Here is a 15,659-nt window from a genome sequence, read left to right as displayed (position 1 = left end):
CCAAAAAAAGTTAAAGAAAAAACCTAACACTAACCCCCCCCGGCGATCCACTTACAGTTTCTGAAGTCCGGACATCCAGGCAGCGAGAAGTCTTCATCCAGGCGGCGAGGTCTTCATCCATCCAGGCGGCGTCTTCTATCTTCATCCAGACGGCATCTTCTATCCTCATCCCAGGGGCATCTTCTATCTTCATCCCAGTGGTGCGGAGCGGGTCCATCCTTGAAGACAACCTGCGCGGAGCGTCCTCTTCATCTGGTCACCACCGTACACTAAATCTTCAATGCAAGGGAGCCTTTTCAAAATTGCGTCCCTTGCATTCCTATTGGCTAATTTGATTTTTGAAATTCAAATCAGCCAATAGAATGAGAGCTACTGAAATTCTATTGGCTGTTCAAATCAGCCAATAGGATGAGAGCTACTGAAATTCTATTGGCTGATTTGAATGTGTAATTTAGTTTATTTAATTGGTAGTTATTTTAATTTTTGTATAATAGTTATGTTAGGTTAATTGTTAGTTTAAACTTAGATTTCTTTTTAATTTCACAGGTAAGTTTTTATTTATTTTAAGATAGGGATATTGTAATTTTAATTTAAAGTTAGGGGATTGTTAGGTTTAGGGGTTAGTAGTTTAATTTAGTTTTTTTGCGATGTGGGGGGCTGGCGGTTTAGGGGTTAATAGGTTTATTTAGTGGTGGTGATGTGGGAAGCCAGAGGTTTAGGGGTAAATAACTTTATTTAGTGGCGGCCATGTGGGGGAGCGACGGAATATGGGTTAATAGCTTTATTATAGTGGCAGCGATGTTGGGGTATGGGGGAATAGGGGTTAATAACTTTATTTTGGTGTAGGCGATGTCGGGGGCAGCAGATTAGGGGGGTTTATACTTGGGGTTTATGTCAGGGTGTTAGGTGTAAACTTTTTTTTGCCCCATAGACATCAATTTGGGTTGCGTTACGGCAATCGCCATTCTGAGCTTCAGGTGTTAGTTTTTTTCTAACACTCTCTCCCCATTGATGTCTATGGGGAAAGCGTGCATGAGCACGTATTCTCAGCCCTTGGATTTTGTTTAGAAACTTGTAATGGCAGCGCTATGGAGGATGAAATAACGCAACTTTTGTAGTGTTCATTTCGCACTGTCTATAGCGCAAAACTTGTAATCCAGGCGATTGTGATGTACTTTTGCCATAACAGGATTTATTCATCTATTTTGGTGTATGGGAAAATAGCTCCATCTTGTGTTAAAGAATATTGGTTGCAAGAAAATTATGTTCTTTTTCAATGTATTATTGATACTACTATAATTAGTAGATAGCAATAATCCAATCATTGATACAAATGTGTGTGGGGGAACATTTCTAGGTTAAAGTCATGGTAAACTATACCAGAAGTGACAGCTGGCAAATGTTTCCTTTGCTAATTTAGAATAAAACCACATATTAATAAAAAAAAAATGTAGTTTCTTTTAAATTTTATATTTTTTGTTCTGTCAATCACGATCGTTCCTCCTCCCCCTTCATGGATCTCTCAAGCTTAGTAGTGATGTGTAAAGCAGTCCCACCGACACTCACACTCGCTGAACGGCCCCTTAGTAATAGTGCATGCCCAGCCCTGTAACTCAAATGTCAGATACTTTCTTTACTTTCCTCGACGGTAGAATAAAGCAAAGTTTTGGTCTAATTATAATCCTGGCTCGTTTCCAGTAAACACGGAATCAGAAGATTTACTCTGATTCAGTGATAATTAGAAGTCCACTTTTCTTTGCCAAGCATGTGCTACAATTACATGAACGTGCTTGCTGATGTCAGTCACTAGTGTAATGTGAATGACTACACTACGTCAGTTTTTGTAAATATACCACACATATGTGCAACTATTTGCATAGACTATCGCAAGCTGTAAAGCTACGCTTTGGATTGGCCGGTGTTCTGACGATCTTTGCTAACTGTCGAATTTTGCTAGCCTCTCAGTGAGTATGCGCTCACTTACGTCACTGCATTCCACATATGTTGTAAAGCATGTGTGGAATGCTGTCATGTGTTTGCGCTCATGCAAAACAAGAAGGGTAGCAAAACTTGACGGCTAGAAAGCAAATCTTGTCAATTTGTCTGTGCATACGCGCCACAAGTTTCCAACAGTAATTTGCAGCTCCATAAATCATCACAATTGAAGGTTACTCCTAAATTCATTAAAGGGACACTGAACCCAAAATTTTTATTTCGTGATTCAGATAGAGCATGCAATTTTAAGCAACTTTCTAATTTACTCCTATTATCAATTTTTCTTTGTTCTCTTGCTATCTTTATTTGAAATAGAAGGCATCTAAGCAAAGGAGCCATCCAATTTTTTGTTTAGGTCCCTGGAAAGCACTTGTTTATTGGTGGGAGAATTTGTCCACCAATCAGCAAGAACAACCCAGGTTAATCACCAAAAATGGGCTGGCATCTAAACTTACATTCTTGCTTTTCAAATAAAGATACCAAGAGAATGAAGAAAATTTGATAATAGTAGTAAATTAGAAAGTTGCTTAAAACTGCATGCTCTATATGAATCACAAAAGAAAAAAATTGGGTTCAGTGTCCCTTTAACTTACAGTTAACGAATTTAGGAGTAACATTTAAAGGGACAGTATACACCAATTTTCATATAACAGCATGTAATAGATACTACTATAAAGAGGATATTTCAGAATATTCAGATACTGATCTAAAAATCCAGTATAAAACATTTGATGAGGTAGTCTGGGACACCCACTGAAAGGGGCTGGGTAAACAAAAAGAACAGACACTCCCCACCTCCCCCCTTCCCTGCATATGAAAAGACAGATGACATAAACAGCAGCCTGCAGGAGTCTGTAAACGCGTGTATACATCTGGTACTGTGGGGCTTGGTTAGGAGTTTGAAAATTAGCACAATGTTCTTAAAAGATAAACAAGACTATACATTTTTATAAAAATACTACCAGATGGGCTATATAAATGAATCATCTACAAAACAACATTTATGCAAAGAAAAATCTAGTTTAAAATGTCCCTTTATTTGTGATGATATATGGAGCTGCAAATAACTGTTGGAGAAACTGTTTAGTTAATTTTAATTAATTTAATATTGAGGGTGCAAGCGCAAACAAAGCGTCAAGATTTGCTATCTAGCCATCAAATTTTGCTACCCCTTTCCACAACATATGTGGAATGCAGTGGCGTTATGTGTTCACTTATACAATAAAAGGGTAGCAAAAATTGACATTCACCGGTCAAGATATGTATCAAAAGTAAAAAAGGCTTTGAGAAGTAGGGTCAGATGGGGAGCGCAGCAAGTAAGCAAACAGATTGCTGACGAAAACACATTTACAGTAACATCACAAATGTAAAAAATGCTATTAGAATAATTTGAGGTAGCACTGCATGTTAGGACAAAGTTTTTTGGGTGAGTTTACTATCACTTTAATGGCCCCCCCATAAAAATAAAGGAGGTTAAGGACCAGGGACATGGAAAAAGAGGGACAAAAAAACAAAACAAAAAAACAAATGTGTGTGTGTGTGTATATATATATATATATATTTATATATATATATATATATATATATTTATATATGTGTGTGTGTGTATATATATATATATATATATATATATATATATATATATATACACATATACACTCAACGGCTACGTTATTAGGTATACCTGTTGAATTGCTAGTTGGTAACACAAATTGCTAATCGGCCAATCACATGGCAGTAACTCAGTGCATTTATGCATCTAGACGTGGTGAAGACGACTTGCTGAAGTTCAAAACGAGCATGAGAATGGGGAAGAAAGAGAATTTAAGTGACTTTGAATGGGGCATGGTTGCTGATGCCAGAAGGGCTGGTCTGAGTATTTAAAAAACTGCTGATCTACTGGAATTTTCACGCACAACCATCTCTAGGGTTTACAGAGAATGATCCAATAAAGAGAAAATATCCAGTGAGTGGCAGTTGTGTGGACGAAAATGCCTTCTTAATGTCAGAGGTCAGAGGAGAATGAGCAGACTGGTTCGAGATGATAGAAATGCAACAGTAACTCAAATAACCACTTGTTACAACCAAGGTATGCAGAATACCATCTCTGAACGCACAAAACGTTGAACCTTGAAGCAAATGGACTACAGCAGCAGAAGACCACCCCGGGTGCCGCTGTCAGCTAAGAACAGGAAACTGATGCTACAATTCTCACAGGCTCACCAAAATTGGACAATAGAAGATTGGAAAAACGTTGCCTGGCCTGATGAGTCTCGATTTCAGCTGAGACATTCAGATGGTAGGGTCAGAATTTGGAATAAACGGTGCTGCGGTTTCTTCTGACACTCTGGGTGTGGCTGTGGGGGGGGCCGCGCTGACAGGCTGCTGTGCTTGTGTGACTGAGGGTTGAAGATGGCGATTTCGCGCCGCTCTGTGGGGGCGGGGTGTCGGCGTGGAGTGGCGCCCGGCTGGTGTGTTGGCTCAAATTAGCTTGTGATTGTGACTCAAGAGGCATCCAGACCCCACAGTGTAACCGTGGTACTGGTCATTGCATTTGCAATGAGGGTATTGAAGGGGCCCGTTGTGACCGATGTGCTCGTGGATATTCTGGCATTTTTCCAAACTGTGTCCCTTGTCACAAGTGTTTTGCACTATGGGATGTCATCATCCAAGAATTGGCCAACAGGACAAACAAGCTTTTAGATCGTGCCAATGCTCTGAAACTCACCGGTGTCACTGGACCTTACCAGCAGACCATCGATAAAGTGCAGGAGAAGATAGAGGAAATTAAGACTATCCTTGCACAGAATCCCGCAGCGCAACCACTTGAAAGTATTGATGATCTTTTTGATTCGGCAGAAAAGCTGAAATCAGAAGTTGCTAAAAAAATTGAAGAAGTTGAGAAGAAACTTGCAGAATTTGATGGCGGTGATTCAGAAAAACTAAGCACACTTCAGGAAGATGCGGAGAGTGTTGGTAAAGTGGTCAAAGAACTTGGAGAGCAACTGGAATACATGAAGATTTCTAACGTTAAAGGAGCTATGGACAGCATCAACAAATATTTAAAAAAAAAAAAAAAAAAAAAAAAAAAAAAGAATTTGGAATAAACATGAAAGCATGGATCCATCCTGCCTTGTATCAATAGTTCAGGCTGGTGGTGGTGATATAATGGTGTGGGGGGTATTTTCTTGGCATACTTTGGGCCCCTTAGTACCAATTGAGCATCGTTTAAACGTCACGGCCTACCTGGGTATTGTTGCTGACCATGTCCATTCCTTTATAACTACAGTGTACCCATCTTCTGAAGGCTACTTCCAGCAGGATAATGCACAATGTCACAAAGCTCAAATCATCTCAAACTGGTTTCTTGAACATGACAATTAGTTCACTGTACACTAATGGCCTCCACAGTCACCAGATCTCAACCCAATAGAGCATATTTGGGATGTGGTAGAACGGGAGATTTGCATCATAGATGCGCATCCGACAAATCTGCAGCAACTGCGTGATGCTATCATGTCAATATGGACCAAAATGTCTGAGGAATGTTCCCAACACCTTGTTGAATCTATGCCACAAATAAGGCAGTTCTGAAGGCAAAAGGGGGTCCAACCCGGTACTAGTAAGGTGTACCTAATAAAGTGGCCGGTGAGTGTATATACAAATATATACTGTATAGTAAGATTTTTTTCCCTCTATAGTCATCTATACATGACTGATTGATTACCCTAAAGTCACAGTAATATGCCAAGAATAAATACCATTGTTTTTTTAATTGTTGCGTTGAATGGGTCATTAAATGGAGTATTGTGACATCTGTGAAATAGCTCTGATGAAGTTCTCATCTCTTGAGTGTTGTTTCTGTTATGTTTTTAACATGGAATTAATAAATTTGGACTTTTAACATAAAATCTGATTGAATTGTTGTTGTGCACATATAAACATACACTACATGCACATCCTACATCATACTGACATGTTTACAGTTGAGGATGGAACTTTGAAAACTAGAGGCAGAAAATCCTACCAAATAGGGGCCATTCTGGAGAAGTCCTGTAGATGGGTATGTGAGGAGGTAACAAGAGTGGAGGAAAGAAGGAAGTCATGATCAAAGGCGACGGGAGGGAGAGTCTGAGATATAGGGGGGAGTAGTGTTGAATGTCATAGTAGTGATTTTGTGTTTTATTCTGGAGGTTAGAGGAAGCCAGTAAAGGGATTGACAGAGAGATGTAGCAGATGAGGAGCGACGTATAAGGAAGATCAGCCTGGCAGAGGCATTTATAATGGATTGTAAGGGAGATAGACGGCAGCTAGGGAACCCAGAGAGAATGGAGTTGCAATAGTCAAGGCGGGAAATGATAAGAGAGTGGATTAAAGTCTTAGTTGTATCTTGTGAGAAGAAGTGTCGAATTTTGGAGATGTTTTTTAAAGGGGAAATGTCAGGAATTGGCCAATACTGGATGTAAGTAGTGAAAGAAAATAAGGAGTTTAGTTATTTATAGAAATTTGCAACCTATTTTTATTTACTGGTGATTAAAAATGTGAGGCAACATTTTTTTTTGTCTTTTTAGATGTATCAATAATATTGTCTGCAATCAGACAGCTGTGATATATTCATTTAGGAAGTATAACATCTCAACGAGCCTATTTATCAATGTCTGGCGGACATGATATGCTGTAGTGTATCATGTCCGCCAGATATCGCTGAACATTGCACAAGCAGTTCTAGGGAACTGCTTGTGCAATGCCGCACCCTGCAGATTAACGGCCAATTGGCCGGTAGCAGGGGGTATCAATCAACCCAATCGTATTCAATCGGGCGGATTGATGTCTGCAGCCAGGAGTTAAGGAGCAGCGGTCTTAAGACTGCTGCTTCTTAACTCCTGTTTTCGGCGAGCCTGAAGGCTCGCACGGAAATGGGTATTCAGGGCCATTCGACCCTTGATAATTCGGCCCCATATTATAAATACCAACAAATACACAACTTCGATGTTACAAAAGCAACACATACGTAGTTTCTTCATATAGCCACATAACGCATTATTCTTAAACCCCAATATTTTAGCCATTTATGTCTTCTTGTTTTGTTTAGAATTATAGTTAGAAATCCCAAAAACGCTAATTTTAAAGTCCGAAATTATTCCAAAATCAAGACTTTTTTCGTTATAATTTCCCCCCCGCAAGTAAGACACAATCTTTTCTGCATGCATCTTTAATTTGGGTTTCTAAATTACAAATGATAGTGTATATTTCTTTCATACAGGTGGTGGGAGTCCACGGTCCATTACTCCTGGGAATTACTTTTCTCTAACACTAAGATGAGGCAAAGATTCCCAAACTCCAAGAGCCCTATAAAACCCTTCCCACCTCACTCATACTTCAGTCTTTACTTTGCCTCCACTGGAGGAGGTTGAAGAATGAAGATGTGGATTTGATTCTTCAGTTGAGGCCCAGTTTCCCTTCAGAGTACATTGCTTGTCAGAGAGATGTGTATGGGGTATGGTTTGTGATTGTTTTTTTCAGCTCATGGGAAATTTTCCATAAACCTTCCTTAATTGGTCGCAGGGACTTGTCTTTTGCCTTCCTTTATGGATCTACAATATAATACAATACAATATATTCCTATTCATTAAACCTCTGCTGATATGTTTCAGTACTGGTTTAGCTGTCTGCTGCTTATTTGCTGGTGGATAAGTGTCTATTGGTAAGTATAATTTATTATACATTTCAGATACTCTATAGCTATGTTATGGACACTTTTTAAATTTGTATATATATTTGCTAATATTTATAGCCCTGGGACATAATCCTTTACAATATTGCCTTGCTGTTTAACGTGCGTTGGATTTTTTGGTGCATCTAGTTTGAATTTTGCACATCGGCCTCTAGGTTTACGCGCATTGCGGTTGCGCACGTCAGGTTAACTTTAGAAGATAAATTGTTGTTCCTTCTTTGTGTCCTAATTCTAAGAATGTTTCAAATAGATATTTACATTCTTTGGATGTTGTTAGTGCATTTACATATTACATTGATGCTACTGTAACACCCTTTCCTGACCTTCCCTGAGGTGGGTGATAGTGTAATGCTGTCTACCTGTTTCGTGTATGAGAACTAAGCCTCTGCAGAGTGGGAGTAGGAGGGGGGTTGAAATCAGGTATATAAGGGATGCCTGTATGACACAGTGCCTCCACCTATAGGGGACACCCTAGAATAATAGGGTGTGGGGTCCTATAAGATTTTAGGACAAAAAGAAAACAAGTAATAACCACACAAGAAATCTTCAAATAAAATGTTGCTTTGATTATTATAAAGTGTTTATCCAATAACATACAGTGCAACAAATACAAATAATAATATTAATCACAATATCTTCTTATGACATCAGTATACCTTTTTTTAACTCAGAAGTCCTTCATGAGCTCATGAAATAATAACATAACTGTTGTTGTAAAATACTTTGAGGTGGTGCTGTACAATGCAATTTCATATACTAAATAGAATTTAGTTGAGGTAATTATCCCTTGCTGCTTGTGAACGAAGCTAGAGAGCGCTGCTTGTGATCGATGCAGTGCTCAAGAAAACTTCTCTCAGAAATACTGAATAACATAAGTCTCTACCTTATTACTGAATTTCAGCAATCTACTTGCCTTATACTGCAAAGTCAGTCACTCTTTTACTACAAACAGCTGCAGAAATCTCACAGTTATGCCCTTATGTAATGTAGCTTTATAAATCCAGTCAGTGTATTTGTGCAAACTGTTCAGGCAGAATAACTTATAGGATATTCTCTGGGTTATCTCTTTAATATACAACAACTCTGCAGCACATCACACTCAGTTACTTCCTTATGTAATGCAGCTGTGCAATCCATTTAGTGTATTTATGCAACTGTTTAGGCAGAATAACTTCTAGAATATTCTCTGGGTTATCTCTTTAATATACAACAACTCTGCAGCACATCACACTCAGTTACTTCCTTATGTAATGCAGCTGTGCAATCCATTAAGTGTATTTATGCAACTGTTTAGGCAGAATAACTTCTAGAATATTCTCTGGGTTATCTCTTTAATATACAACTCTGCAGCACATCACATATGACTAGTATATCTTTTCTCTTGCATTTAGTTAACATGAAGTTATGGAGATCTTAAAACATCAGATAATGACACTCACAGTACAAATAAAAGGTTCCAACTTCTGTCTTCAGCAGCCACATGTAGCAATGTCTGAACTGTCTCTGGAATCCATGCATTAGTCTGAATAACTTCTTTCAGCTTGGAAACAGCAACTTTCTTCCCCCATCTCAAAGTCTGTGCAAGCTCCACACTTCTCTTAACACCTCAGAAAATCTCCTCAGCACTAACACTCCTCCCCCTTCCCAGATGGCATTTCTCTTCCTCAATACAACTATTACAGCAGCCATCTTGGGTAAGGGCAAGGTCCTTACATACTCCCCCCCAAAAAAAAACTTGCTGTCCCCAGCAAGGGGTACAAGAGCAACACATCAATACATTTTCTTTAGCAAGTCTACTAACAAAATCACATATTCATCATGAGTCAAATTATGGTTAGGGTATACATCTTTCAAAACACATCGTACAGCAGATGTTAGAGCAGGCAACAAGGGTTCAACATTATAACCAGGGTTTCCTAGTGTATCATATGTCAATTTCTTTGGGGGATGTCTTTTTCTTGCTGGTCTTTTCTCTCTATAGGGACTTCTACTATCATAATGTATAGGGTTTGGAGATTCCCTATCTGGTATAGGACTATTAGGGAAGGATGGCATATCAGGTTCAGAGGTTGGGGCAACAGAGGAGGCATGCTCATCATTATAGGTCTCTCTTTGCAATGGAGATCTCATTTCAGGGTCCGATTGAATTGATGAGTCTTCATGTGGGATACTATATTCATTATTAATTGACATGCTTGGGCCTTGGTCCTCATGATATGTAACATCATGCTGGAATTGAGGTATAGGCAACAAATTATTCCGATGTCATGTCTTCACAACACCATTTTCATCTGCTATCTGAAAAACTGGAAGACATGGCAATTGTCTGACTATTCTATAGATACTATTCCTCCATCTAGGAGCTAACTTGTGCTTGCCTGGTATCCCTAAATTCCGTAAAAGGACACGGTCTCCTGGTTGCAAATCCTGATGTTTTATTCTCTTGTCATATCGTTGTTTATTAGCCTCATTTAATCGAGCAGTAGCTTCTTCAGCCAACTTATAAGCTGTTTGTAAACTCTTCTGCAATCGCCTGACATACTGATAGTGACTCTTATGAGAAACTCCATCTGATGACACCCCTAACTGGAGATCTATAGGTAGTCTCGCTTCTATCCCAAACATAAGGAAGTATGGTGAATAACCTGTGGAATCATGTCGGGTGCAGTTGTAGGCATGAACTAGTGCTTCTACTTGACGACTCCAAGTTCTCTTTTCAGACTCTGGCAGGGTCCCTAACATATTTAGCAAAGTTCTGTTAAACCTCTCAGGCAAAGCATCTCCTTCTGGATGATAGGGAGAAGTTCTTGTCTTCTTAATTCCCAAAACATTCATCATTTCTTTAATGAGGCGACTCTCAAAGTCTCTACCTTGATCAGAATGCAGTTTCTTAGGAAGACCATAATGAATGAAAAACCTTTCCCAAAGAACTCTAGCCACTGTACTAGCCTTCTGGTCCTTTGTTGGGAAGGCTTGAGCATAACGGGTATAGTGATCTGTTACAATAAGAACATTTCCAATGCCATGAGAATCTGGCTCAATGCACAAAAAATCCATGCAAACAAGATCCATGGGGCCTTCACTTTTCAGATGACCCATAGAGGCAGCTCGAGTTGGAAGAGTTTTCCTCTGTACACATCTAAAACATTTATGAATGTAGTCTTCTACATACTCTCTCATCTTTGGCCAATAACATCTATCCTGCAAGAGGCCAAACGTTTTTTCTATCCCAAGATGTCCGTGCTGATCATGCAAGGATGACAGAACAAGTTTTCTTAGTTTGGCAGGTAACACCAATTGTCTTGTATCTGGATGATTGTGGTATTTAACTACTCGAAACAGAAGTCCATCTTGAATTTGAAACTTATCCCACTCTCTATTTAGTGGACCAGACCATTCCCTAGGAATTCTCTTCAGTAAGTGTGGGCTATCAGTTTGAACAGCTTTTCGAAGTAGTCCAATTAAAGGATCTTGTTCCTGTGCATTTATTAATTCTTCAGGAGGTATTCGAGACCATCTGGCTAATTCCACTACAGATGGTTTACAATAATATACAGGCAGAGCTTGTGGATGACATCCCAATGAATCTACTGCTCTCAAATCTGAAAAAACAGAGGTTTCGTCTTTGAAGACACTGGTTTGGCAGAATGCTCTCACACCAAGTGAAGGAATTTCTTCCCATTGAGAATCACCTGTTCTGGTAGTCCTGGTCGTCGGGGCATTGCATCAGCCACTATATTCTTAGGTCCTGGCTTGTAACGTAACTTAAAAGTGTAATTTGATAGTGCAGCCAACCACCGATGACCGGTTGCATCCAACTTTGCTGTAGTCAAGATGTAGGAAAGTGGATTATTATCTGTTCGAACTTCAAATTCTACTCCATAAAGGTAATCGTGGAGTTTATCCACTACTGCCCATTTCAGAGCCAAGAACTCAAGCTTGTGGACTGGATAATTCTGTTCACTCTTAGACAAACTCCTACTTAGATAAACAACAGGTCTCAACCCTCCAGGGTACTCTTGGTGTAAAACTGCCCCCAAACCCACATAGCTAGCATCTATATGTAGCACATAAGGTTTCTCGGGATCTGCATAGGCCAAGACAGGTGCCTCAGTTAAATTTTTCTTTAAATTCTCAAACGCTTTGGAGCACTCTGATGTTCACCGAGTTCCCAAAGGAGTTTTTGCATTTAGTGGCTTTTTAGGATCATCTTCACTATGTTTCAGCAAGTCGTTTAGGGGTCGAGCTAACTGGGAGTATCCTTTCACAAATCTTCGATAGTATCCACAAAATCCAAGAAATGATCGAAGTTCACCAATGTTGCTAGGCTGTGGCCATGCGGTTACTGCTTCCACCTTAGCAGGGTCAGTAGACACCCCTTCTGCCGAGACCACATGACCTACATAGGTCACAGATGATTGCCCAAATCTACATTTCTCCGGACTTAACTTTAGGCCTTCTTCGTGAAGACGATCCAATACTTTCAGCAACCTTGTCTCATGTTCTTCCAAAGTACTACCAAATACAATAAGGTCATCTAGATAGACAAGACACTCACGTCCATTCATATCTCCCACAGTACGTTCCATTAGCCTTTGGAATGTGGCTGGAGCTCCACAGATCCCTTGTGGCATCCGTGTAAACTGATAGAATCCTAGTGGACAAATAAAAGCTGTCTTCTCTTGGTCTTCTTCAGTCATCCCTACCTGAAAATAGCCGGATCTCAGATCCAGAACACTGAACCAGCGGCTGCCATTAAGACAATGTAAAATCTCTTCAATTCGAGGTAGGTCATATTGGTTAGGTATAGTTCTTCGATTGAGAGTCTGATAGTCAATGCACAAACGTATAGACCCATTCTTCTTTCTAACCACTACAATGGGTGAAGCCCATGGACTGCGAGAAGGAACAATTATTCCAGCTTTTTCCATCTCAGCCAAAACGGCACGAACATCCTCAACATCACGAGGAGGCAATCTCCTAGAGCGTTCCCTAAAAGGGGCAGAATCTGTTAGGCGAATGGTATGAAGCATATGTTTTGAACGTCCTACATCCATTTCTGTGGCAGAAAAAACTCCTGCACAGGCCTTCATAGCCTTCTGCAACCGCTCACATGCCTCCTTAGGCATTGTAGATCCTTCAAAGTTAAATTGTAGTTTTTCTGTTTCTGTTTTTAAGAGAGAGAAACATTTACGAATAGCCAATGATGAGTCTACTACTGGATAAAGATATCCCAAAGTCTGATTAAAATCAATACCAACAGGATATGGGGCCAAATTTTGGACCTTAACACTTAGCCACTGTGGTGGAGGCCCATCCTTTCTTCTGTGTAAGATTTCAGGTACCAAAATCCAACCCTGCTTGGTTGCTTCTTCATCTGGCGTTTCAAGAATAAAACAGTCCTCTTTGGGTCTGCCGTCAGGGTACACCACCAAACATTTTAACTCTTTCATCCCTCCTGGGGAAATGTAAGTCACTCCGGCAGAACGGATGTAGCACTGACCAGCATATTGTCTCAAAGATATCTTTTCAACCTCCTGACGTAAAGTTGGGTGTAAAGACTTGTCTATGTCTTGCCCCCCAACCTCCATCATGAATTTCCGTAGCAAAGATTGTACATATTTTGTGTTGGTCCCTAGAATTATAGGGGCTTCGGAATCTTTGCAGGTTTCTGGGCAGATTAAAGCCTTCACTTTCATGGGGTATATCATACTAGTATGTAACTGGACTATACTAATGACTACAGTGACAACTCCATCAACAGCACACCTATTTCCACCCACACCTCTTAAATCAATTTGAGAGGGAGGCTTGATTTTAAGATGTTTAAGGTAAGTATCATAAAAACTACGATAGATTATGGTGCACTGAGATCCAGTGTCCAACAGCGCCTGTGTAGAAATGTTACAAACTTTTACTCAAATAAAAGCCCTTGGCCCAGCTACATCATCTTCAGATAAATCAAAGGAAATATCAGTCATTCCCTTCTTCTGAGGGACTGTAAGGCTTCCCAAAAAATCACCAGCATATGAATGTATTTTGCTGGGGCAATCCTTTGAGAAATGGCCTATCTCTCCACAAGTGAAACAACTCCCTTTTGGTCGAGTAGTATTTTGGAGTTTTACAGGTAGTTTTGCTCTCTCCAACTCAGCCTTTACTTGGTCCGGCAGTCCATTCTCCATAAGCTCTTTCAACAAAGAATCTGCATTTCTGGAGTCTTCTAATTTTTTTTTAGTCTCACTTTTACCTATGCAAGCTTCGCCAGACTTACGCACAGTGTGGAAACTCATTTCCTCTTCTTGAGTCCTTATCATAGGCATAAGGGCCTCCAATTCTTTTGGTGCTTGAGAGTGCAATTGGGCTCTTAGAAAGATGGCTATTGGGTGGTCTGGTATAATGCCACGAAGGAACTGATCTTGCCTCCGTTTATTCATATCTTTTCGGGTCACTACCCCTTTTCGAACCAATAATACAAGCTGCTCATATAATCTTAATAGAAAGTCAGACATCTTCTCTGTCTCTCGCTGCTTAAGTAACCGAAACTTATACAAGAGATCTTCTGGATCTTCAAATAGACTATACAAGGTCTTTAAGAAAGAGATTAACTCTACAGCAGTAGCTTCAGGGTGTTCCTCTCTATGGTGTTGCAACAATACTTGTGCTGGTGGCCTAACACTTTCTAAGAGGCGGACACGCTTCACTGTCTCTGGGCAACTCCATTCTTGCAGCACCATGTTAGCATGATCACACCATGCCGCAATACCCTCCTCTCCTAAGGGTACAGGAAGGTTTCCTGAAAATATCTTTAGTTTCCGGTAACTGTATGTATGTGAGCTGTCTGTGATGTTTGTAGCCAACATCTTCAGAACTTCAGATAGACTAGACTCCATATTAGATTCATTTTGAGATCCTCTAACACCCTGAACTTCATTTTCCTTGACTATATGCAGTTCTGATTTTATGGCATAAATGAGGGGTAGTCTGACTGAAGGTAGCCCTAGTAGCTGTAGCTCAGAGGGGTTGGGTACTTCTAAGAAACATTGGTTGGTGTCTATTAATATGCTACCCCAAGTGTCATCTGGTACTCTTTTGAATGCTACTATCTTAGGGTCAGTGGCGGTTCTAGACAAATTTTACTGGGGGGGCCAAGGTGGGGCCAGTGTTTAACCAGAGGGGCACATTAAAAAATGGAAACAAATGATATATATATATATATATATATATATATATATCTCCAACATTGGTGTGTCCGGTCCACGGCGTCATCCTTACTTGTGGGATATTCTCTTCCCCAACAGGAAATGGCAAAGAGTCCCAGCAAAGCTGGTCACATGATCCCTCCGAGGCTCCGCCCACCCCAGTCATTCTCTTTGCCGTTGCACAGGCAACATCTCCACGGAGATGGTTAAGAGTTTTTTGGTGTTTAAATTCATAAGGTTTCAGTCAGACAACATGACGACCGTTGCATATATCAATCATCAGGGGGGAACAAGGAGTTCCCTGGCGATGAAAGAAGTGACCAAGATAATTCAATGGGCGGAGGATCACTCCTGCCACTTATCTGCGATCCACATCCCAGGAGTGGAAAATTGGGAAGCGGATTTTCTGAGTCGTCAGACATTCCATCCGGGGGAGTGGGAACTCAATCCGGAAATCTTTGCCCAAATAACTCAATTATGGGGCATTCCAGACATGGATCTGATGGCGTCTCGTCAGAACTTCAAGGTTCCTTGCTACGGGTTCAGATCCAGGGATCCCAAGGCGACTCTAGTAGATGCACTAGTAGCACCTTGGACCTTCAACCTAGCTTATGTATTCCCACCGTTTCCTCTCATCCCCAGGCTGGTAGCCAGGATCAATCAGGAGAGGGCCTCGGTGATCTTGATAGCTCCTGCGTGGCCACGCAGGACTTGGTATGCAGACCTGGTGA

At 40.4% G+C, this 15,659-nt stretch overlaps 1 protein-coding gene and 1 long non-coding RNA gene across 2 annotated transcripts in view; one reads left to right on the top strand and one right to left on the bottom strand.

Moving 5' to 3' along the window:
* Positions 1 to 10,481, bottom strand: part of LOC128664141 (uncharacterized) — a 326,605-nt gene extending 316,124 nt beyond the window's left edge. Inside the window, exon 1 of the long non-coding RNA XR_008402924.1 lies at positions 9,169 to 10,481. This is a non-coding gene — a long non-coding RNA (uncharacterized LOC128664141). The remainder of the gene's footprint in view (positions 1 to 9,168) is intronic.
* The window catches only part of CACNA2D4 (calcium voltage-gated channel auxiliary subunit alpha2delta 4), a 1,345,448-nt gene that overhangs the window by 595,061 nt on the left and 734,728 nt on the right, over positions 1 to 15,659 (top strand). The gene's annotated exons all lie outside the window — the stretch shown is intronic.

This window comes from Bombina bombina, chromosome 6 (genome assembly GCF_027579735.1).
Source record: "Bombina bombina isolate aBomBom1 chromosome 6, aBomBom1.pri, whole genome shotgun sequence".
NCBI classification, from domain to species: Eukaryota; Metazoa; Chordata; class Amphibia; order Anura; family Bombinatoridae; genus Bombina; species Bombina bombina.
Note: the sequence above shows the minus strand (reverse complement) of the source record. Positions and strands in the feature narration are given on the sequence as shown.